This window comes from Belonocnema kinseyi, chromosome 5 (genome assembly GCF_010883055.1).
Source record: "Belonocnema kinseyi isolate 2016_QV_RU_SX_M_011 chromosome 5, B_treatae_v1, whole genome shotgun sequence".
Lineage (NCBI taxonomy): Eukaryota > Metazoa > Arthropoda > Insecta > Hymenoptera > Cynipidae > Belonocnema > Belonocnema kinseyi.
Genome location: NC_046661.1, coordinates 66,476,929 through 66,485,021, shown reverse-complemented (window position 1 = coordinate 66,485,021; position 8,093 = coordinate 66,476,929).

Sequence of the window (8,093 nt, the reverse complement as noted above, 5' to 3'; positions counted from 1 at the left end):
GAATCTCACTAACGGGTGGAATAAATGTCTAAACTTTGAGAATCCATGGTTCAAAGATCGATTTTTCGTTTTAGTATTTTCAAAATGGCGTCTTAATGGAAAGAGGAGATCTTAGACAATAAAAATATATGTGTCTCAATTTTTTCTAGTGTCGAATAGTCTTAGTTATTGGCCGTTGAATAGCAGTGTCCCGGTAGTGGCGTTTTGGCCGTTTAAGGGTTAAGTTACTGTAATCATTGAAAATACCTTAGAACCTTTTAAAATACTCTCAAATGTTTCGAAACCTTCCAAATCTTTTGAAAGACGTCGACATATTTTAAGGATTTCTAAAGTACTTTGGAATTTTTTTAAAGAACCCTTCGAAATTTTTTTTAATTCTTTTAAATTTCTTTAATTTATAAAAATAAATTGAAAAATCCGTGACATCTCTTAAAACATCCTCAAATATTTACAATCCTTAAAAATCTTTTGAATTTTCTGGAAACTTTTTAAAGCTCTTGAAAATTCCTTGAAATTTAAAAAGTACCTTGAACCTCATATTAAATTAGTGTAATCAACTTGAAATTCCTTGGAACCTCAAAATTCAAATCCTTCAACATCTTTTGAAATACCTACAACTTTTTTGAAGATTTTAAAAGTACTTTGAAATTTTTAAAATTAACTCTTCTAAAATTTTTTTAATTCTTTGAAATGCCTTTAAATTATAAAAATAGATTGAAAAATCCTTAAACTTTTTTAAAACAACGTCATTCATTTAAAATCCTTAAAAATCTTTTGAAATCTCTTGACATTTTTTAAAGCTTCAGATTGAAATTTAGAAAACAGAAAAATTTTAAAACGTTAAATATTGCAATTTTTGTAGATTAGAGTTTTGAAAATGGGATCAATAAAAATCCAAAGCTTTTGACATTTAACCTCTTTCAATCTCTACTCCATAAAACCTTATCTTTTAATACTTCAAAGTTATTGTGTACTCTTCCTCCGTTACTACCTACAATTCAAGTACAATTGTATATATCGTGTGTCAGTTGTCAGAAGGACGAAGTCTTAATCGAAGTATAGTTTATAGTGTTCTATTGGAAACTCGACTGAGTTTGCAGCAGTCCAGTAACCATTCCTGGATGCCCCGCATTCTATAACGTTCAATAGATGACGCTTAATGCCTCTTACTTTAGCATCCAGATTGCCTGCAAATTGCAGAGCGAAACTGATTGCTGCTTTGGAAACCCGGCTTCAATTCTTGACAACTGCGTTTTTCATCTAACTCGACCTTTCTGTTTAAGAAAAATAAGTTTTCATAATTTAAAGTTTAAAAATAATTGCATATATGTATGTTAAACTATACTACGTAAATGAATGTAAGTTTATCAAATGAAAAGTGATTATATCGACCCGTCAACAGCCGCCGTTCTGTATCCTTGTAAATTCTTTTTGGCCGATTATTCTTTACTATTACCAGTATAGGAATGATTCCTATTCTAAACTGGACTCCGTACAGTGCGCTAGAGAAGTCAGACCACCGACAATCTGTAATCACTGTAGTTGCCTAAGGAAGTTAATACTGCGATTCCACTTGAATCAATAACCTAATTTCAATCTCGAATTTTTTTACAACGCTAGTTTAGTAATGAATGCTAGGACTACCAGCACTAATGACCCAATGTTTCACTTTTCATTTTTCTCCGTGTAAGAGGGTACTGGAAGGGTCCACATTAAAAGTTATTCGGTGAAAATTATTCTTTGAAAATTAACTTTAATTCACAAAAACTCTGTATCAAGTACTTCTTTTTCCATTTTTTCAAAAAACCAAGCTTTTCCCATCAAAACTTCATCTTAATTTGAAAAGCCCCAGGGGCACCGGTTAACGTTGACTAATCGTCGATTCAAATTCGATCAGAGTACCTCGTGCATCGCATAGCAAGTTAACGCCCGTTTCGTCATTAATTAAAAAATAATCATGATTAGTTAATCGTTCATTTACCGGTTGTTGGTAAAATCGGCCATAAGTGCTCTAAGAACTTGTGATAGAAGATTGCTTTTAAGTTAACGAATAATAATGTGAGCAAAAGTAAAAGCATGAGACGTAAATATTAATATGTAATCCTCATATAAATGCAATTGTTATAAATATAAATTTGATTTAGTCTATCTCCTATCACAGGTACAATATACACATGACCTGATACTTTGCTTCCAAACACGGTCTTGAACGTGGCTAATGCTTAGGGGCCGTTCAAAAGATACGTTACGCTTTTTCAATAGTAATTGTATGTAAGTTTAACATTGGCGTCACGCTCGAGGAAACCGCCCCCCCCCCCCTCCTAAAGGCGATACTTATTTTTTGAACGGCCCCTTAGTTGATTAGCCGGTGTAACTGGAGGGGCAGTTTATACTTTAGAATATTTGTGTGTTAAATTTTACATAACTTATTTCGGTAAACGGAGGGCATGACGGCATTTTATTAAAATTTCACATTCAGTCATATAAAATGAAATAGGATGATATTTGATATGAAAATGATTCAAACTGTTAGTTACAGTTTCAATCAAAGAAAACAAACTCTACCGCTCTATATGTGCATTCTACATCCCAGTCATGTAAAATTTCGTGCGTCAGCAAAAAAAATATATTCTTGCTACAACCTGATTCTTTGGAATGTCATCCACTTACTACACACATCCTTACACAACTTATCTTAAATAATTACTTTAAATTACAATACATGAAATATAATATAGCCGCACTCTTTTAATGATATTAACGCTTTTAAGAATGGCAAAACGCTGGGACAGGTTTCGAACCACCTACTCTAAGTTTAACGCGTTCGATCGCTAACAATTAGATCTCACGGCTAACTTAACACTTAGAATATCGAGAAGAAAATCTCAGCTAAAAATTTGAAGTACGAGTACGTCAGGGCCGTCCAAAAAATATCTGGTTCCCGTTCATCGAAATATCTTATCTTAATATAAACGGGCTTATAAATTTCGAGGAAGTAAATAAAAACATTGAATAATTTTTTTTGTTAAAAATTTTATAACCTTAAAACTCCAAATTATTTAATTTTCGATATTTTAGATTTGTGAAAATTTGAACATTAAAAGCTTACAAATTAAATTTATATAAAATCTGTTAAATTAAATTAGGTTAGAATTTAATAAATAAAATCCAACATGTAAAACTAATTCATATATTTAAATGTTTTCTAAAGTCCTACAATATTAATCGAAACTTAAAAATGTTACACTTTCTACGGGGGACTTGGCTTTAAACTTTAGTCCTGACAATGTTGACGTCCCTAGCGATTCTCATTTTACCATACTGTTGTGTAATTCCTCTCATAATAAAAGTGAAAATCTCTTTAAAAATTCTGCAATCTATACTTTCTTTTAAGTGAATCGTTAATATCACACAAAAGTAAACTTTATATCATTCATTTAATCAAAATTTACCTTACCTTGCGTTATTTTATGATATACTGGTATAGAAATAATACAATCCTCTTATATGAATTATTACATATCAGAATTTTCACTTTTGGACTTGAGATTTTACATAACCCTTTTGTAATATTTATAATTCTGTTTTGTATTAAATCCTGAATAATTGTAAACTTTATCTGAATGCAGTAATTTCCTTCATTTACCGAACTAATTGGGTAAATTTAAATGAACAAATATTCTCCTTGTAGGGATTCTTGCTCACTATTTATAGTATCTTCATCGTATTTAGTTATTATAAATTAATCATTTTGTTTGTATATCTTTTTTTTATTAATCTGAAATAAGAATATCTGCATAAATCAACGTTTTTGGAGACTATGATGTTTTGATCAATCTAATCACCTTGGCGATGAAATTGTATGTAACCTCCTTAAGAAACTAATTCTTTAGTAAGACTGACCTGAATTTTCCTTGAGTTGTACCAGGATTTTTTTTCCAGCCGCTACGTAGGAAGATCAAAAAAATTCCGAATTCTCAAAATGCTTGACCCTACTAATAAATTTATAAACTCTATGACTCGAAAGATGATGATCTAACATACTTAAAAAACAATACTTGCTATGAGATCAATCTGAAATTGAAATGACGGATGCAGCAACTCGACAAGCGCTCGAATCCGCGTAGAAGTATTGTCCAGCCGGGAAAATCCATCGTTAAAAAAAAGTGGCCGAACTTAAAAAAAAAAATACATTCGTATTCAGCGTTTTGTTTGAAAAGCTAATATATTTGTTTTTGTTTAATAACAAATTGATTGCGAACGAAAAGCACGTTTTGCCAACTTCGACCAGTGGGACGATCATCAAAAAGATTTTATTTGAAGTAACTTATCGCGAGAAAGTTGTTCGCTAGACTATGGAAAAGTTTTCCTGAAAATATGAAGGAAATCGGTCAAAAATTGTGGAAATGGCAGTTAGTTGAATTCAACACATCGATTTTTGATTGGAAAATATTCTAAGTTTTTATTGTTTATCTTAAGTAATAATTATCCAATGAAAAAGTTTCATAAAAAAAATTTGTCGGCCGCACCAAGATGAATAAGAATGTATATTTTGTTTTACATTTTGGCTACTTTTTTTTATCGATAGATTTTCCCGGCTGGACAATACTTGTGCGCGGTTTCGAGCGCTTTTCGAGTTGTTGCATTCGTCGACTCAATTATTTCCAGAGGTGTTAGACATTTTTTTGCTCCCCTAATTGGAAAGATCAAAAGTTTTCCACAGTAATGAAAGTTATTGGACCTACTGATTTTTTTATCAGCTCAATGAATCAAACGATGATGCCCTAGCACCCCTGGGAATTTGCCCTTGTAGTGACACCGATCTCAATTTGGTTTGTGGGCTGTTGACAATTTTTGTTTATCCCTTATTGAGAAAGGGCAAAAATTCCCGAAGTGATGCATGTTATTGGATATGATAACCTTGAGATGAAATTCCAACATCTTCAGAAATCTAACCTTGCTGTAAGGCCTACCTGAATATATCTTGAAGGTTACGAGAAATATTTCTTCACCCACTACTAAGGATAACAAAAATTTTGACAGTAATGAAAGTTGTTAGCCCTATTAATTTGTTTACTAATCGAGTAAACCATGAGTGGTCTCCAAGGTGATGATAGTTGTTGGCCACACTGATTTTGTAATCAACACATTGATCCGGAGTATAAGGTTGTAAAATCCTCAAAGAATAACCCTCGCAGTAACACTGATATAAGTTCACCCAAAGAGGTGTTAGGACGTTTTTTCTCACGTACTTAGACTAGAAGCTCAATAAATGCATGCAGAAACCAAAGTGATTGGTCCCGTAATAATACCAATTTTAATTTAAAACAAGCCAATAATGTTGTTGGTCTAACTGATAATTTTATTATCTCAGTGAACCAAGGGATAATTTATAATCATCCTCAAGATATCAACCTGGCAGTGACACGTATTTGAATTTACTTTGAGGCGTATTAACACTTTTTGTTCATCGTCTACCAAGGAAGATCGAAAACTTCCGCAGTAATGAAATTTGTTGGCACAACTGATGATTGTTTCTTTGAGATACTTATACATCATCCCTTGATTCATTAAAACGATACAAAATCTGTGGGCCCAAAAAGTCTCATTACTGTTGAAAATGTTTGACCTTTCTTATCAGGGAAAAAACAAGTATTTCTAACAACACTCAAATTAAATTCAGAGCGGGGTCACAGCAAGGGTGGTTTTCTGAGGATGTAAGAGCACTATACCTTACAAGGAAGGTACTCCAGGTGTCCCTCGCTGATTTGATTCTCCCTAATATATGTTATAGTACTAGAAAAACTAAGCGACACGTATTTTTTTATCTGCGGAAAAACACTTTAAGGGGGTGAAACAGCCCTTCAAAGATAGGGATCTCAAGTGTCGATTGTATACACGGAAAGAAATATCCCTTACATTTTAAAAAACTAATCCTATACTAGAGGATACGATGGTTAGCTTAGTAAAAGTTAAAATCGTCTTTGTTTTACATTGCGTTGAACTATGCAACGAAATGTGTTACAAAGTTCTATAAAATTTAAAGACCGTTGTGACGTCATCTCTATTAAATGGCAGCTTACGCCAAACGTAAAATAGTTCTATAAAATCTGAAATTCTAGCTAAAATACATTCTATGTTGAAGAAGTCTCGAAACTATAGAGAAAAGTTCTATAAAATGATAACCGATTTTTCGCCGAAAAAATTAATCTTTTGTGATATTATATTATTACTATTCTACTTTAATATTTTTTCACATGTTTAAGTTTACAGCCCGGCTGTTAAAATCTCTTACATTCATTAAAAATATCTTGAACTCTTTTAAATATTTTGAAATCTTTTAAAATTCGTTTATAAATTAAAAAATTTTTAATACGAAATAACTGCCGTTTAATCCCTTGAAATTCGTGAAAGTCTGTTTAAATACTTTAAAATATTTTTAAATTACATGAATATCCTTAAACTCTTTGGAATTTTTTTAAAACCATTTTTAATGCTTTGTAAGATTTTAAATTCCTTTACTCAATTTTTAAACCATATTGAATTCATTGAAATACCACAAAATCCCTTAAAATCACTAACAATCTCTTGGAATCTTTGAAATTCTTCTAAAATCTTTTGAACTTATTTAAAATTACTTGAAATATTTTGAAATTCATGTATAAACTTTTTTCTTTTTTAAGGGCATGCTCTTCGGTAACCACGTGACCAAACAAGTCCCCGGTTATGAACTTTTTTTTGGTGTTCACTGTGTCCACACGGGTTGAGATATCGTGTTTAAACTTTAAAAGATAAAATAAAAAGCACTAAAGAACGTTTTTATACATCAATATATTGGGAATTTTAAAGAAAGTTTATTTATAAATTGGTGGAATAGGATATTACCATTCGAGTTAGAGCACTTTGCAGATCATTTTTGGTATGATGTATTTTAGATTTTCTTATTCACTCATGTTGAGCACTAAGACCAATTTTATACTAAATCGTCTAAACCTGGAAAAAATTAATATAAGCAATAAAATTTGCACATTAGTTGCAAATCAACAAATAAGTATATGTACACACGTAACCTATCATTATTTTTTGTGCATTTTTAGTGATTTCTAGCGGAGAAAAAAAGAAACTTTGAACTTCGATAAAGTCGAGATCAAGTGACTAAGTTCGTTCATGAAATTTTCGTGTAAAATGATTTCCATTTTTTTGGTCCTAAAATTAAAAGATAAATTTCAAATTAGAAACAGCAACACCAGCAATGTGCTAAAATTTACTCGTCAGAGTTCTCCAGCCAACTTCCGTAATTCTTGACGTTGAATCGATCAGCTGATAACTATTGTTGACAGTGAACCAACCAGCGAGGCTCAGCGTCGGGCTCGCCTTATCTTTCGCCCCCGGGCGAAATTTTATTTTTATTCTTAAAATTGTTTCAAACCAGTACAAAAAATCCAAAAGAATATATAACCATTAGAAAATTTTAATTATTTTCTGAAGATGCACATTTCTCAAGATGGGACTTCGCCGGATTTTCAAGTATCACATTCTAAGATGTTCCTCGATTTTTTAAAATCGAGGCATCTACTTTATCGACGTCAAAAGTTTATTTCCTATTCCTGTAGTATTTAACTAGAAAACTTTCTTCGTAATTATAAACATTTTGATGTATACAAACGTTCCTCAGTGCTTTCTGTATAACTTCCTAAATGCTGAACACGATATGTCAATTCTTGTGGATGTAGTGAGGACAAAAAAAAAATTATTTCATTCTCTACACAAAAATTTCGGGAACGAACTTAGTCACTTGATTTCGACTTTATCGAAGTTCAAAGTTTCTTTTTTCTCCTCTAGAAATCACTAAAAATGCTTAAAAAATAATGTTAGGTTACATGTGTGCAGATAAGTGATCTCAGATCTAAAACGAGACGTGGTCCAATACTATGACACGTCTATGTCCGTGTGGATATGGTAGGAGACGATATAAATGCCTGGGTTGCGCTCGCAACCCATTTCTCCTCTTCTGAATTTGAAAACTCGAAGGTGCACGATTGCCGGTCGGAACACTTCGGCGGTTCTATTTATATCTCTATCTGCTTTGAAAT